General features: G+C 44.3%; 1 protein-coding gene across 1 annotated transcript in view; it reads left to right on the plus strand.

Moving 5' to 3' along the window:
* The first annotated feature begins 1,401 nt into the window (after positions 1-1,401).
* TXNRD1 (thioredoxin reductase 1) overlaps positions 1,402-17,655 on the plus strand; it is a 147,016-nt gene continuing 130,762 nt past the window's right edge. The window contains exon 1 of the mRNA XM_070507179.1: positions 1,402-1,546. The gene's annotated coding sequence lies outside the window, so the exon portion shown is untranslated. The remainder of the gene's footprint in view (positions 1,547-17,655) is intronic.

Genomic DNA, 17,655 nt, shown 5'->3' on the forward strand with positions numbered 1-17,655 from the left:
ATAAGACTAGTTTCCATCTGTCACCATACAAAGTTATTACAACACTGTTGACTATGTTCCCTGTGCTGTTCATTACATCCCCAGGTCTGATTTATTTTATGACTGGAACTTCATAGCTCTTAATCCTCTTCACCTATTTCTTCCTTCTCCCCACCCCCTGCCCTCTGGCAACACCAGTTTGTCCCCCGTATCTATTTGTTTCTGTTTTGTTTTGTGTTCATTTGTTTTGGTTTTTTTTAGATTCCACATACAAGTGAAATCATATATTCTTTCTCTGTCTGGCTTATTTCACTTAGCTTAACATCCTCTAGATTCATCCACATTGTCACACTTACAATTTTCCTCGTTGAATAAACCAGGTTGTTTGTCCGTTGGTGTTTACAGTAGTCTGGATTTTGCTGCTTTGCAGCTCAGAGAGTTATTTAACATGTCCTTCTTGTCTCAGTATTTCCTGTGAGTTGCTAGTCAGCTCTAGTTACTTGATAGATTCAGACGCAGAATTTTTGGAACCCTCCTTCAGAGACGCCTCCATCAGGAGGCCCACCTTGTCTGGTTGTCTCTCTATTTGCAACCATCGATGATCATTGCCTAGATCCGTTAATTCACTAAAAGTTGTAAAATGGTGATATTCTAATTTTATCATTCCTTCTTTTAACAGTTGGAATGCTCTAAAAAGAAATGTCCCCTCCTCAATTATTTGGTGACCCTGAAGTATAGTTTGTGTAAGAAAGGCAAGATAAATGCTTGGTTCTTCCCTTTCATTTACGAGTTTTCAAAATAATGAGTTAGTTCTCTAGCGTCCTCTAAGGTGGCCAAAGAAAATTGTTTGTTATTTTGGTTTTAGTTCTTCACAATGTGGTTATGCTGACAATCAGATACGCAGTTAACTTCTTTTTCTTCTTTTAAATGATGCTTTCTTATTATTTAATTTTTTTACAATTATATAAAATATTAGATGGTTCCTTGAATCTACAAAACAAGATATATTCAAAGAAGTCCAGCTCTTATTTCTGTCCTTTCTGATCAGTTTCTTTTCTTCCCCTATAGATAACTTCTTTTTTTTTTTAGATAACTTCTTTTTAATGATGTATTCTTCCGTTGTCCTTTTCTCTGCCAAATAAGTAAATATACATATATATTCGTATCTCCTTCTTTTTGTATAAACATTGGCATATTATACTCACTTTTTTCCATCTTGATCAAATAACACTTACAACAAAAAACAAAAGGTGTATTTAACACATGATGTGGTTCGGTGCCATTTTAATGTTTGCTGTAATAGGTAGGCAGGCCTATCACAGCTCAGAAAAAGCCAAGCCGGCTGCTTTTATCTTCTCATCTAGACAAAATCCGTCTCTACGCCGGGCCATTTTGAGGTCGATAGAGCGACTGAAATCAGCTGGCCCAACGCGGGAAGCATCCTGGAACGGCGAGGAGACGCAGTTCTAGCCAGAAGCAGTTCCTGGGAGGCTGGGGTGCAGCGTTGTCTTCAGCATCAGCCCTTTGCTGTGGTTTAGGATTTGAGGACCTCTCCATCCCTCAGAAGGTGAGGTGGAGGATCTCGTTAGCGGAACCACACTGGTTGTCTGGCTCTAACAATAACCGCACCTTAGAATGAACACTTCCTGGTCGTTTTGTTTCTTTGTTTACAGACTCAAAAAACCCCCTGCAGCGTAAGGAGGGGAGGGACAGGCCAGGGCCAGAGATGGGTGTCCCAGGCAGCGAGTAGGAGGCGGGGCCGCGGGGCGGTGGGTGGAGCCAGGCAGTGGGTGGGGCTGGGGCGGGACCTGATGGGATATGGGGCGGGGCCGGCCGCCCGGCTGGGGTCGAGTGGAGCGGGCGGCCGAGCAGGTGTCACAGTGGCCCGAGCCCAGCCAGCGCGGCCGAACCTCCTCCTGCTGGATGATTCGTCCGGCTAAGCCAACTCACTCCATCGCGGTCCCCAGAAGCGCGCACGCTCGAAGGCCGAGAAGAGGCAGGGCGGCCGGGGTGGAGGAGCGAAGGAGGGAAGGGGGAAGGCAAGACGAGGTTCACGTGGCTAGAACAGTCTGCGATAAGCTTCCCCTCTTCCGCGCACAGTCTGTTTTTCCGATCAGCGCTGCCAGTGTGTTTTCCTGGCAGCATCTCTGCGACCAGGCCTGGCTGGGAGAGCTTGTCTTCTACCAAACGTCTGCCCTCTCTTGTTCCTAACTGTGATTTATTTGCTCAGACTTCCTTTGGTGTTCCTTTAAAAGTGCATTTCCCCTGCATTAAAAGTGGCCTTATTTCTGGGATGGACTGTGGAAGAACGTAGTAATTTGACCTGTAAGCAAGGCTCTGCCGGGGTCTCTCTCCCATGTCCTTTGATGCAGAAAAAGGGCACGACATGAATGATCATGGACAGAAGCACGTTGACCAGGACACATTCCTACATAGAATTCTATAAGGGCATGAAAAAGACTGAGATGGATGCATATGTAGTGATGTGGAGGGATGTAGATCATATATTGATGACAACAAGATAAATCAAGTTGCAAAATGATATGCATATTGGTAAATGTAGTATTGGAAAAGTTCATAGTAAAATGTTATCAGAGGTTTCTTCTGGGAAGTGGGATTGGAGAGAAATTGTATCAAAGACAGTGCTTTTTGCTGCAAGGAAAGAAAACCCCACCTTGGTGGTTCACACAATAAGGAAATGTATTGTCTTGCTAAACCAGAAGTCCATGGGGAGAGGGATCCTGGAGCTGACTGACTCAGCAGCTCAGGACATCATTGGGGACCCAGGTTCGTTCCATCTTTCTGCTCTGCTATCCTCAGTGAGTAGGGCTTGTTCTTAGGCAGCTCCCCTCAAGGGGGAGAGGGGCAATAGTTTCGGGAGAAACATCCAAACGTAACATTCCTAACAGAGAAGGCCAAAGTCACTTCTAGCCAAAGTCAGAGGAACCCCATGTCTCCCAGAAACAAGCCTGTTTTATATCCCTGCCACACTTCATCACTGGCTGGAAGCAGGCCCTGGAAAGCACGGCCTCAGATGCTTAGACACTGCAGCAGCCATCCATCACTTCTGCTCCCTGCAGCTGGAGATCAGAGAGGACACACTCATGACATTCACAAACATTCTCTCCTTTTAAAAACAAATGCCCCAGCGGACTTTCCCTATGTGTCACGTGTGTCACATGTCCTTGTCTAAACCAAGGAGACCACTATGATTGACTTAAAGATACACCAGTCAGGACCACACTCTCTGGCTCAACTGGTGCCCACCAGCCTGAAATGATGTCATGTAATAATAGTTATTTTAGTTAGGACAATTAAGAGAGTGGGACTTGGCATCAAAAAGAAAAATATTTGATTCCATCTGTATGATTTATAATCTGTAGTCTTGGGCAAGTAACTTGATATCTTAAGTCTTTATTATTAAAAAGTTGAAAGTGATTCTCAAGTTGGAAAAAAAAAGTATGGAAGACATTAAAGAGATGTGGGTTTCTCTTATATCCTGGGGAACAAATTACTTCCTATCTGTAAAGATTCAGAAACATATGTGTTAGATTATACTACTTTAGGTTTGTTATTGTTTTAATATTTCAAAGAACTGGAAAAATGTGGTTCTTCCATAAGCACATTAAAGAAAGTCCTGATTTCTTTTTAACATTTGAATAAAATGTTCTTTTATTTCCTCTCAACCAGTTTCTTGTTTGAAATGATAGAATAGGGTATTTCCCAAAAAGTTGAGTTTTGCTTATGAGAGTGTGTGACTGTTTTGAAAACGATCAATTTAGTTCTATTTACTCATATAATTATATATAATCTTGGCTCTTGATTACTTTAAATTGAATCAAAGCCCACTATCTTAATATCACTTTGAGATGCCTGCTAAGAAAACTGGAAAGTTAGAGAACCATGATTAATAAGTGGATTCAGAGTTGGGCATTTTCCAAGAGATACTGGAAGCTGCAGAGATGAAGGGGGCTTTAGAGTCTAGGACGTAAAGTAAGAATTCAGATTGACCCCTAAAATATGGTGAGATCTTAGGAGAGTCATTTATCTTTGCTATGTTTAAGTTTTTCTGTTTACAAAGCAAAAATAATTTGGCTGTTTGAAGATTACATCCTATCAGTTATCTATTGCTGTGTTAAAAAAAAAAAACACCATAGGGGCCAGCAGGCAGCGTAGTGGTTATGCTGGCATGCTCCACTTTGGCAGCCTGGGGTTCATGGGTTCGGATCCCAAGCGTGGACCTACACTCCACTCATTAAGCCATGCTGTGGAAGCATCCCACATACAAAATAGAGGAAGATTGCCACAGATGTTAGCTTGGGGCCAATCTTCCTCACCAAAAAAGCCCAACCAACCAAACAAACAAAACAAAACAAAAAACCATACTGAAATTGAGTGGCTTAAAACAACAATCCTTTAATTTGCTCAGAATTTCTTTGGGTTAGTAATTTGGGCTGAGCACAGCTGGATGGGTTTTGTGTAGGGTCACTCTTGTGGTGACAGTCAGTTTGTAGACTGGCTGAAAGCTGATGGATCTAGGAGGCCTCAGCTGGGCTACGACTCTCTGCTCCTTCGCCTCCAGTGGGCTAGCTCAGGCTTCCTCATACGGCATTCTCAGGGAGCAAGAGAGGGCAAGCCTCACGTCCAAGCATTTTTTAATTCTCTGCTTGTAACATGTTTCCTCATGTGCCATTGGTCAAAGCAAGTCACATGGCCATCAGTGTGGGAGGGCTCTGCACCCAGGCTGGAGACTGGAAAGCCGATTGAGTGGGAGCCATTCTTGTAACAATCTACCAAAGGGACAGCATGGAGAAATCAATGAGCAAATATGAGAATCATATTGTAAATTTTAAAATACTAAATGAGTTACAGTCATAAACCCTTGAGGGAAAGTAAAGCCAGAGTTTTCACTCAGAGTGCATTTTCAACTGCAAGAGACTTGGGGAAAAGAATGATTTGTGAACTCGAAGTGAAGTTTATCCACATATCAAAAGTTTCATTATTTTGACACCTGCTTGGCTAGAAAATGCCCTCCCCAGGTGAGAGGTCATGTGAACAGTCCCACCCAGAACCCAGCCTCATCTTGACCACCCACCGAAGGACATTCTGTAACCCCATCCCTTCACTTCTTTTCATGGCACCTGGAATCGACTGCCTTCATACGCTCAACACAGTTTGTACATTTTAATTGTGCATACATCTGTTGTGGTCCTTCTCTCCCAGTACAGTTTATAGAAAGCTCCATGAGGACAGGAACCAGGTCTGGTTCACCGCCCAGTTTGTACCCGGCATCTAGCACGCGACTTGCCACATAGCAGGAACCTAATAAATCTTCGTTGAGAAGTGAATGAAATGAAGAGCTACACTATGCAACGCGTACCTCCCGGGGTCGTTTCCCAGGAGCAGGCCTCCTCTGTCCTGAGGATACCGTAAACTTTCCTGTCTCGTAATGGCCGATTCATTCTGTTGATGATTTGCCAGGGGAGGGCAGTAGCTCCTTGCTTCTAACTCTTGTCTCTCCATACTTCTGCTGACCACTTCTTCCCCAACTGAGGCAAAAACCAAGTCCCATGGAGTCTCCCTGAGCTCTGCCTCGGGAATCCCACCCATCCACCACTGCCTCAGGGGTCTTTCGCACTTCTTGCCAGGATTCGCAGCTTAGCCTCCTAACTCCTTGCCAGCGGTCTTGCCCAATCCCACCTCGCCTTCCCCTCAGCTGCCAGAGCTATCTTCATCAAAATGTTTGAAAAGTTAATTCTGGAGTTAAAGACCTCCCCTGCTTCCAAAACCGAGAGATAAGATCAAGTCCAAACTTTTTGGCATGAGGTTCAAGGCATTTCGCAATCTGCCCCGAGGTCTCTCTCCCAGCTCCTCTCTCATCACCCACCTCCCTTCCTCCGGTGCAGCCTCAGCCTCAGCATAGGGAACGTTCCAGTGTTGCGTGAACATGCCTAGCCTGCCGGGACGCCATGTTTTGACGCCAGCTGTCTTCTTTGCCTGGCCTGTCTTCACCTCTCCTCCTTCACCCAGCAGTCTCCCTCCTTCTCATCGCTTAGACTGACTCAAAATTCCGTTCTCGGGAAGCCTGTCCAGACTCCGTTGTCCAGATATCTATTAAAACCCTCTCACATCGTGTGGTAAGTTGAGTCACTGCTCCTGCTGTGGCTGTTTCCAGCAAGCGAGGAGATTTGTTGGATGGGATGAATGAAGGCAGGAGAAAAGGAAGAATTTAGAAATGAAAAAAAGATTGTGTGTCCTACAGCTGGCGTCCCATCCTTGACTTCTTACTTCCTTTACCTCTCTGTTCCACAGAGTAAGTTACTCTGAAAGGCCTTTTGTGGGGAATATCGGTTGCGTTTGTCTTCCCTCTTCTGGAAACACCATTCTTCTCCCCTTTGGGAAAACCTGCCCCGTGTAGTTGGAGTGGGTTTGATCACATCCACCTCTCAGGGGACTCCATGCCCTTGGACGTAATGAATGGTTCAGGATTGGACACAGGACCCAAATGAGAGCATTTAAAATCCTCCTTGAGAATTTTCTGCCAAAGGGATTTGGGAAGATGCTCTTTCCTCTGAGGATGTTAAGCTGGTAGGATGTAAGTTTGGGCTGCCAGTGATCATTATGATCTCCAGTAGAGAAGGTCTGTCTAAGCCAGAGGGAGTCCTGATGACCCCATTTGAGCTCCCGGATCAAGCTGTGCCTGAAGCCAACTGACTTTCCTTTCCATGAGCCAATAAATTGTCTTTTCATTAATCTAGTTTCTGGGGTTTCTGCCAGTTGTACCCGAAAGAGTCCCCAACTGCTATGTCTTTAAAACAAAACCGCTTCATTGTTATCTCAGCTTTACTCAGAAAAGGTGGGGATTAGACATGAAAAGTAAGACTCTGTTCTCACAGCATGGGGGAGGAAACACGACTGAGGCAGAATCTTTGGGTGAGGAAACTATGAGTCTCTCTAGCCCTTCTTGAGTCAGCTTCTCACAGAGCAGCTTCATTCCTGTCTAGATACGTGGCAAGAAATTTACCAGAAATCAGGCAAACCCATTTCCAGATGTAAATATCAAAGTGCATTCCTTTGCCCAAGATAAGCTTTTTAACTCAATTCTCTTGGGTCATTAACATCTTAATTATTACTATTGTTACAGATGCTATCTGTATAGCCGCTTTGACAGGGCTCATTTTCCAAGTACTAAAGTCAGGAGCAATTCTACTTTTCTTTGCCCCAGTAATTTCAGTGAACCATCAAGTTCATTCTCATTAATGCTCAGAAAAACCTAAAATGAACACTTAATCCTAGACCTTCCTGCCAAAGTCCATCTCAAGCACAAAAGGCGTTTCATGGCTACTGCATAGAAATAATACGGGCCTTGAGAAAGGCCTCACAAATTCTGGGGAGCCACTTGGTACTTAAGGAAGATAAAAAGAGAGAAGCCCAAGAAATGATGGCACTTTAAGACCTCTCCATATACAGGGCTTCAAAAGACTTTTTTTTTTTTTTTTTAATGGAGAGTTCTTCTATTTAGAGGTTTTTAGGGCAAAGCAAAATTATGGGCCATTTTTGGAAAGGGAAACGGTAAAAAGGCAGGATTGACAAGAATAAACTAGTACCAAAAAAATCTGCTTTTAAACCATTATTGGCAGTTCAAAAAAGGCTGGTGAGGGCCCAGCTCGGTGGCTTAGTGGTTAAGTTCGCGTGCTCTGCTTTGGTGGCCCAGGGTTCGTGGGTTTGGGTCCCAGGCACAGACCGACACACTGCTTGTCACGTGATGTGGTGGCATCTCACATACAAAATAGAGGAAGACTGGATGTTAGCTCAGGACCAATCTTCCTCACCAAAAAAGGCTGGTGAACCATAGGGTGATGTTGAGAAAGGAGCATGGGTGAAATGTCTGCAAGAATAAAATGAGCTGGACCATCTCACTTCAGGACAACTTATCTGAAAGGGTCCATGAGAAGCTGTCGTTAGAAAGGTGTGTCCAGGAGACCTGAGAAAGACAAGCTGTATGTGCCTTGCTCATTGACCTTCCTTTCCTTTGCTCTGAAGCACTTTGAGATCATTAGCCAAGTCCAAGAAAACGGAACATTTATTTCTTCTTGCATTTACTTATTCAGTTGAGAAATGTTTACTGATCAGCTATTATGGGCTAGGCACCGATGAGCAGTCTGTGTGACTCAGGACCGAGCAGAAGGAGCTGGATTGTAGGACTTCTGTCCCCACTCTCCACTCTTCACCAGGCTCTAGCTTGGACTATTCAACAAATATTTACTATAAAGGCATATTTTGTGCTAGGCTCTGTATTAGGCACTGGGATACCGCAGAACCAGTCATTCCCCTTTGCAGCAATGGTGGCAGTTAGACAGGCCTTGATTCCTAAAGAAGCCTAATAGGACCCAAAATGACAGTGTTGCAGGAAAGGCTAAAATATAGCAACAGCATTAAAGTCAGGTTATGCATAGTGTCAACTTAAAAAAGAAATTTGCCTATTTTATCTCAAAATAAGTTTATTTGGGAAGAATTTCAATTTGGGATGTGCTTGCTATGGCAAACCATAGGCAGATTTGGAAAAGAAAGGAGGGGAGCTGCTTTTATAGAGAAAAAGGGGGAGTCGAGAGGAACGATTCTAAAGGAAAGTACATTGGGAGAAAGTAACAGTTCAGGGTGGCAGCCGGCTTATCATTGGCTGAGCTGCGGTGTTTCTCATTGGCTGAGCTGTTGCCTGGTGGGGAGAGAAATCTTCCTTCAGTAGTGAAATAGTTTTACTTCTTGTCCAAGATGCAAGCTATTCTCTTCCTGTTTGGTATTATTGATGATGTGTGATAGGGCATGAGAGCTCCCCCTACAGGCCTTCCTGACTCCAATTTTGTTAAGGTTTCTTTTACAAATTTGTGCAACAGGAAGCAGCCAAAGTCTGCATCACAACAGAGGGTCTGGAGAGGCCGGATGCAGGCACTGATTGTCCTCTCTTTGCGGGGCTGAATGGATGCACTTTCTCTTTTAGATCAGGAACCACTAACGTGGGCACGGAACATCTTAGAATCAGAGCATCCAAAATGGAGTATAGGCTGGGCATCATATACCCTGCTGATCACATGGGAAATTCTTGCTATGTAAGCACCCCAAGGCAAGAGCCCCCCAGGGGGGTCTCACTGAGACCAGGTGCAAATAGTCAGCCTCACAGTTATCAATAAACAAAGCTGACAAGCTGGCACAAACCACCCTGAAACTTGCCTTGGACTCCTGGTTACAAAGTAACACTTCAGACTTTTAAGTCTTGACGAGAGGCCAGTTCTGTGCAGGTACATCTGTCCCTTCAGCAGCTCATCTCAGGCCAGTTCCAGACCCACAGGAGGTAACCCTGAAATTCGTCTAATCGGTTCTCCACACCGCATCCAGTGAGCTTTTAAAAGGGAAAATGAAACTTGGTCTGAGAAAACAGAAAATAACAAGTCTTAGTGGGGATGTGGAGAAATTGCAACCCTTGTGCACTGTTGGTGGGAATGTAAAATGGTGCAACTGCTATGGAAAACAGCATGGAGTTCCTCAAAAAATTAAAAATAGATCCAGCAGTCTCACTTCTGGTATATATCCAAAGGAATTGAACGCAGGGTCTTGAAGAGAGATTTGCACACCTATGGTCATAGCAGCATTGTTCACAATAGCCAAGAGGTGGAAGCAACCCAAATATCTATGGATGGATAAATGGATAAACAAAACAATACATACGTAAAGTAGAATGTCATTCCCCCCAACAAAGAATTACCCAGCCCCAAATGTCGATGGTGCCAAGGTGAAAAACTTTGATACAGACTAACAAAGGGGATGCTTAAAGATAATCAGAGTAGGGGCTGGCCCGGTGCCGCAGCAGTTAAGTGCGCACGTTCCACTTCAGCGGCCTGGGGTTCTCCGGCTCGGATCCTGGGTGCGGACATGGCACCGCTTGGCAAGCCATGCTATGGTAGGCGTCCCACATAGAAAGTGGAGGAAGATGGGTATAGATGTTAGCTCAGGGCCATGGGCACGGGTGTTAGCTCAGGGCCAGTCTTCCTCAGCAAAAAGAGGAGGACTGGCAGCAGATGCTAGCTCAGGGCTAATCTTCCAAAAAAAAAAAAAAATGATAATCAGAGTGCTTTTGCCAGAAGAAGGAGGGCCTAGACGCTGGCAAACCCCAGATTCCACTGCAAGGACAGTGCCTGGCCCGGTTTTCTTTTTCTTCTTTTTCTTCTTCCCCTGACTTGTTTTCCCTCTCTACTCCTGACTCCAACCTTTTCCCCGCACATCCTCTTAGAAATGAGCCTTGCCCCAGTCCACAAAGATGAGGTACCACAACCTCTCCCATAACCTAAAGCCCTCTAGGAATTGCATGTCCTCGTGATGCCTTGAATACTGAGGGGTCTTTACGTCTCCCCGACTCCAGGCCACGCCCACCTGCCATCACAAATGTCAGAAGGCAGGAGAGGGGAAATGGATGGCGTGTTTGTTGAATTTGCACACTTCTTCAGTCCTACTCACCTAGACGATCACATATATATTCTTTTTTGGCCCAACTTTCCCCTCCGGATACCATAACACCAAATTCATGCCCCAGCTACTTTTCTTTCTTTCTCCTATCTCTGTCTCCTCTCAACATGATTTTCCCTGGCTACCATCCTCTTTTTAAATTGGTTTCTATTCATGTGGTTCAAAATTCAAAAAGTACCAAAAGACACTTGCAGCAAAAGTTACTCCCACCTGTCTCCACTTCCCAAATCCCTCACCAGAGGCGACTACTGTTACTAATTTGTTAAGCACGTACACACACAGATTCTTCTCTTTCCTTTCTTCTTTTAAACAAAATGGTAGTATACTATGCACATGGCTATGCACCATACTCTGGCTTACCACACTTAAAAATTATTTTGGAGATTGTACCTATCAGTACATAAAAGCTTGCTTGTACTTTATATGGAGACTTAGCGTTCCATTTCATGCATGTGTCAAAATTTATTTAACCAATCCCCTCTTGCTGGATACTATACATGGAATGTTTGTGTCCCCCAAAATCCATATGTTAAATCCTAAAGCCTAATGTGATATTTGGAGGTGGGCCTTTGGAAGGTGGTTAGGTCATGAGGGTGAAGACCTCATGAATGGGATTAGTGCCCTTATAAAAGAGACACCCCTCCCCCAGAGGTTGCTCATCCCTTTCACCTGTCAGGACACAAGGAGAAGATGCCCTCTATGAACCAAGAATTGGACCTACACCAGATGTCAAATTTGTTAGCACCTTGATCTTGGACTTCCAGCCTCCAGAAATGTGAGAAATAAATTTATGTTGTTTATAAGCCACCCAGACTATGGTATTTTTTTAATAGCCGCCCCAATGGATTAAGACACTGGACATTTAGATTACTTCCAATCTTCTGTTATGAAAAAATCCACCATCGCTTTGCATATGTATGAGTATATCTGCAGGACAAATTTTTAGGAGTGAAATTGAAGGATCAAAGACGAAGTACCTTGTTGTTTTGACAAAAGTCTCCATTTTGCATCAATTTGCTCTCCTGCCAGCAATGTATAAGACCGCCATTTCCACCACTCCCTCACCAGCATGGGGCACCGCTGTTGCCACATTCACTCCTAATGGTGTTTGCAGTCAGAAGAGCTAGTGAGGTTCCTTCTGCATAGAAATAGAAAGGAGCGTGAAGGGCCCAGTGGGCAAAAAGCAGCGAAACACCTGCTCAGATGGAGCTCCGGGTTGGGAGTTTCTAAGCTACAAAAGAACTCAGTGACTAAGATGAGAGGCTATTCAGCTATGAAACATCTAAACACACACCATGGGGTGTGATGAAATCTTACCGCATAGAGAACCCTAAAAACAGGGTGGCCTCTGGCACTCTGTGCTAAGGAAATACTTCGAAGTATGCAAAAAGCTTTATGCACTGTCTTGGTCTGCTCAGGAGGCCACAACAAAATACCACAGACTGAGTGGCTTAAACAGAAACTTATTTCTCACAGTCCTGGAGGCTGGAAGGCCTAGATCAGGGTGCCAGCGTGGTTGGTTCCTGGCCGGAACCATCTTCCTGGGTTGCAGATAGCCAGCTTCCACTGGGAGGTGGGAGGGAGAGAGGCAGAGGGAGACGCAGTGCTCTTTGGTGTCTCTTCTTATAATGGCACTAATCCCAGGAAAGCCCCACCCTCACGACCTTGTGTAACCCTGATCACCCGCCAAAGGCCTCATCTGTAAACACCACCACACTGGGAGTTAGGCTTCAGCATATGACTTTGGAGAACACAAACATTCAGTTCATAACATGCACAAAGTTGTTCATCTAACCTAAATGTCTAGCAAAATGGGCATGGTTAAGTGCACTGGGGCACAGCCCTGAGATGGAATATCACAGTTTGCAAACAAAACTGACAACTTAGGTTTATCAGCCAGAGCTCTTTGGCTTCACAATAGAAACTGACTTTGGCCTATTTAAGCAAAAGGGAACTTATGGAAAGATGTTGGAGGCTGAGACCACCCAAAATCAACAGGAGGCCAGAGGCTGAGGTGGCAAGTGGGCAGGAATCAAGGTAGTTCCAGAGTCCTGGGCAGCAGCATCTCCCCACTGGGCTCATACCAGGAAGTTCCTGGGAGAGAACTGAAGTGGCAGCAACTCCCCTGGAGCCGCTCCTTCCCTCCTGGCATCATGCCCCCGTGGGGTGCCTCTAGCCTGCACGGAGGTGAGAAGATGTGGATCTGGCCCTTTCAGCTTCTGGGGGGGTGGGGGGGGGTGGGAGGGGGTGGGGGGATGGGGGAGTTGGGGAGCATCACCTGGATTTACTCTCACATGATTCACTATGGGGGGGAGAGAATTTGCAAAAAAAAAAAACAAACAAACAAATCAGGGCATTGCTTGGATGATAAATTGGTGTGTGCTGGTCAAGAGTGACCGCTACAGTGAAGAAAAGTCTATTTTACACTATTAAATTGAAAAAGTAGGCAACACAATTCAACATTTGGTGTAACTATGTAGAAAATGCACCCACTGGAAAAAAAAACTGGAAGGAAAGACACTCAAATGCTATTAGTGCTTGTCTTTGGGAGGCGGATTATGGGTGTTTTTTCTTCTTTCTACTTTTCCATATTTTCTTTTTTTCTAATACACCAATCCCTATTTATTTATTTTTAAAATAGCTGTGTGAAAAGTTTAAGTGCACTGCTTCCAGGGAAAAGAGACATTTAGGACTGGCCCTAGGTGACCTTGTGAGTAAGGGAGCTTTTGGGAACGCCAGCTCTTGTTCCGTTTCTTCTTTCTTCTTCCTCGTATTCCTCATCCTTAGGCAACCAATGACTATATTTTTCTCAACTGACTTGCCACTTTCTCTCTATCAAAACCTGCTCTCAGAAAAGGATGTGATATCAGTTGTCTTAGGGAAATTCAGTAAGATTAAAGTTTTCAGTAGTAATAACATCAGCTGTAAGCTAACGTTTACTGCCGCGGACTCCCTCCCTGCTCCCCTCAATTCATATGTTGAAGCGCTAATCTGCAAGGTGGCTATACTTGGAGATGAGGTTTCTAGGAGGTACTAGAGATTAAATGAGGGGCTGGCCCGGTGGTGCAGTGGTTAAGTGCACGCGTTCCACTTCGGTGGCCCGGGGTTCGCTGGTTCGGATCCTGGGTGTGGACATGGCACTGCTGGGCAAGCCACGCTGTGGTAGGTGTCCCACATATAAAGTAGAGGAAGATGGGCACGGATGTTACCTCAGGGCCAGTCTTCCTCAGCAAAAAGAGGAGGATTGGCAGCAGATGTTAGCTCAGGGCTAATCTTCCTCAAAAAAAGAGAAACCACCTTTTATTATCTCACTATTTCTGTGGGTCAGAAATTTAGGAGGGGCCAGCCCCATGGCCAAGTGGTTACATTTGTGCACTCTGTTTCGGCGGCTCAGGGTTCACTGGTTTGGATCCTGGGTGTCGACCTACATACCGATTATCAAGTCATGCTCTGGCAGCATCCCACATAGAAGAACTAGAAGGACTTATAACTAGGATATACAACTATGCACTGGGGCTTTGGGGAGAAACAAAAGAGGAAGATTGGCAACAGATGTTAGCTCAGGGCCAATCTTCCTCACCAAACAAAAATAATAATAATAATACCTAAGAAATTTAGGAGCAGCTTAGCTGGGTGGTTCTGGCTCAAGGTCTCATGAGGTTGCAGTCAGATGTTGGCTGGCGCTGCAGTCATCTGAAAGCTTAACTGGGGTTGGAAGACCTGCTTCCAAGATGGCTACTCACATGGCTGTTGGCTAGAGGACTCAGTTCCACACTGATTGTTGGCAGGAAGCCTTAACTTCTCACCACATGGACCTCTCCATAGGGCGGCTTGAGTGTCCTCCTAACATGGTAGCCAGCGTCCCCCAGAACAAGCCACATCATCTGAGAGAGCAGCTCACGTCATTTAGATCTGGCCGCAGATGACACACACTCCTCATTTATGCAGCATCCTCATTGTTCTAAAGTGAGTCACTGGGTTCAGCTCACGCTCGGGGTCAGGGATATCAGGCTCAACCTTTTGAAGGGACTAGTGTTAAAGAATCTGTAGACTTACTTTAAAACTACTCTAGCATTTGAACTGATGTCGGAACAAATTCTAATACAAACGACTTGATTTTTCTGAGCTTCTGTTTGCTCAAATGACAATGACTGAAGTGATGAGGTATCTAACTTGTCTGGTCTGAGTTTCCTTGAACTTCATGTTATGGGTTCCTCCACAAAAAAAGAAGGATTCTGTTTCCGGAAGGAAGGAGAAGGGGAAGGAAGGGGTAGTCAAATGTGTCCAGATGTCCACTGCACACATCATTTTGGCATAGCGAGTGTCAACATGAGCAGACTGCAACAGAGGCATTGCCCATTGTCCTGCCTGAGTTAGAGGAGTCTCAGAATTTTTTTCATTTTCATTTTTAATTTTTAAAAATTGTGGTAAAATACACATAACATAAAATTTACTATTTAACCTTTTTTTTTCTTAAAGAGATATTACTTTAAAGGTATGCTTTTTTTGGTGAGGAAGATTGGCCCTGAGCTAACATCTGTTGCCAATCTTCCTTCTCCCCAAAGCCCCAGCACGTAGTTGTGTATCCTAGTTGTAAGTCCTTCTAGTTCTTCTATGTGGGACGCCACCACAGCATGGCTTGATGAGCTGGGTGTATGTCCACACCCAGGAAATGAAACAGCAAATGGACCGCCGATGCAGAGCACGTGAACTTAACCACTACACCACTGGGCCAGCCCCCATTTTAACCATTTTTAAGTGTACAGTTCAGTGGCATTAAGTATGTTCACATTTTTGTGCAACCATCACCACCATCCATCCACAGAACTCTTTTCATTTTCCCGAACTGAAATTCTGTACCCATTGAACCCTAACTCCCTATTTCTCGCTCCCTGCAGCCCCTGGTAACCACCAGTCTACTCTCTGTGTCTGTGAATTTGCCTACTTTAGAAGCTTTGTATATGTGAAATCATACTGTATTTGTCCTTTTGTGTCTGGCTTATTTCACTTAGCAGAATGTCCTCAAGGTTGATCCATGTTGCAGCATGTGTCAGAATTTCATCCCTTTTTAAGGCTGAATAATATTCCATTGCATATGTATATACCACATTTTGTTTATCCATTTCACCCATCGATGTACATTTGGGTTGCCTCCACCTTTTGACTATTGTGAATAATGCTGCTGTGAACATGGGTATAGAATCTCAGCATTTTACCAGTAGCTCACTTGGAGCATTTGAAGGCTTTATTTTCAAACTGAGATCCTGGGCTCTGAAGGTTTCAACTGTGTCAGGGGAAAAGCACACTGGATGTGCAGGCAGAAGATACAGGTTGAGGTCCCCACTCTGCCTGCATCAGCTACATGCCCTTGGGCAAGTCACTTCACCTCTCTGAACCTCAAAGGGTTTCTAGGTGACTCAAAGGAAATGATGAAAATGGAATGGCTGGAAGGACAGATAAAGAGGGAAGCAAAAATAACAATTGTCTACTTACGTGACTCCTTTTCCCAGCTCCTGGCGTGAGGCAGACCTGGAACATCATAAATGCTCACTGAATATCTGCTAAATAAATGAATCCTAGAACTTGTTAGTATACTTGATTCATTGCTTAAATCTCCTTCTTTATGAGAACATCGTAAACTGTGATGACTACTAGATTCTGTTTTTCTCCTTTTATTACTCCGTACAGAAAGATTCCTCAGGACAACATTTTTCAGATAGCACACAATATTGATTTTATATAGAATCTCGTCACAGGAGCATCTTTTCATAGGATTCCTGGGTCCAGAGGCTCAGAGCTGAAAGCCCATTTTAATGAAATAACAATCCTATTTGACCCCAAGCTGGTTGGTCTTTGATCATACTTAATTCTCAGTATTCTTTCAGGCTAATCTTATTTTTTCCCCCAGAAGTTGACTGATTTCAGATATCGACACTAATTCTTCGTTTTCCTAATACAGGAAAAGGACCCAATTCTCATCTTAAAGCTGTTCCTTGATTGTAAACGCAAAGATTCTCTCTGGAAGGATCCACAGGAGCCTAACTGTGGTTGCCTCTAGGCAGGGAGATTTGGGGCTTGGGATAGGGTGGGAGAGAGACTTATTTTTTAGTAAATGCTTTTGTATTTTGGGGGGAAAATTTTTATGTTGTGCATGTATTACTTTAAAAATAAAAAACACCATTCTTGAAGCAGGAGTAAGTACTAACGATGTGTTCAGCCAACTCTGAGTCACTGGGTGGGGGGGGGCGGGGAAGGGGGAAGATTAAAATGGCAGAGGAAGGTAGTTCTTGAATCAGAAGACAAAGCCAGCCCAAAGAAAACAGTAAACGAGATGCAACTGCTTCAGAGGCGATGGTGTGTAGGATCTGTCGACAACGTGGGAGTTGGATAAAGTTGGAAGCAAATTCCAGTTTTGCCATTTTTTGGGCAGAGAAACCTGTTTAACACCTTCAGGTCTCAGTTTGCTCATCTGCAAAATGGGGATAATAATGTGCATCTGTTATTACTAATTGTAAGCGTATTTGGAGTTTTTCTCAGGGGACCTCTGAAGAACACAGCTCCCCAGGGAAGGCAGAAAACATTCGCTAAGTGTCTACTGTGTCCCAATTTTCTTGCTGAGTAATTACTTTTATTTTATTTAATCTTAGTAGCTATCCTGCCATGTAGATATTATAACAGTCTAATTTTATAGAGAAGGTGGAGGCTCAGAGAAGTTCAATAACTTGCTCAAAATCACACAGCTGATGAGTGCCCGAAGCAGGATTGGAATCCAGATAACAAAACTTGTTTCCCTGCTGTACTCACCTGGAATTTCAGTTGCCAGGACAGGCACTGTGGGAACTTTTTGAGGCAGGAAGCAATCTAACCAGAATGCATCAGAATGACCAGCCTTGCAGGTACATCTCCAAATGACCTGCCACAGGTCATTTTGGAGTCCACCTTCCCACCCAGCGTTCATTTCATCTTTATCTTACCCAGCATACTAGTTGTTTTGGGCGAATAGACCACATACAGTCCTACATGTAAGTGACCCAGTGTTATAGTCACCTTTAAAATGGAACATAGAGTTTGTGTGTGACTCAAGCAAAAAGTTCTAATATTAGAGAAATTAGATTTAGGGAAATTGCTTTAAAATCTAAATTCCAGGGCAAATTCAAA

This window comes from Equus asinus, chromosome 4 (assembly GCF_041296235.1).
Source record: "Equus asinus isolate D_3611 breed Donkey chromosome 4, EquAss-T2T_v2, whole genome shotgun sequence".
NCBI lineage: Eukaryota > Metazoa > Chordata > Mammalia > Perissodactyla > Equidae > Equus > Equus asinus.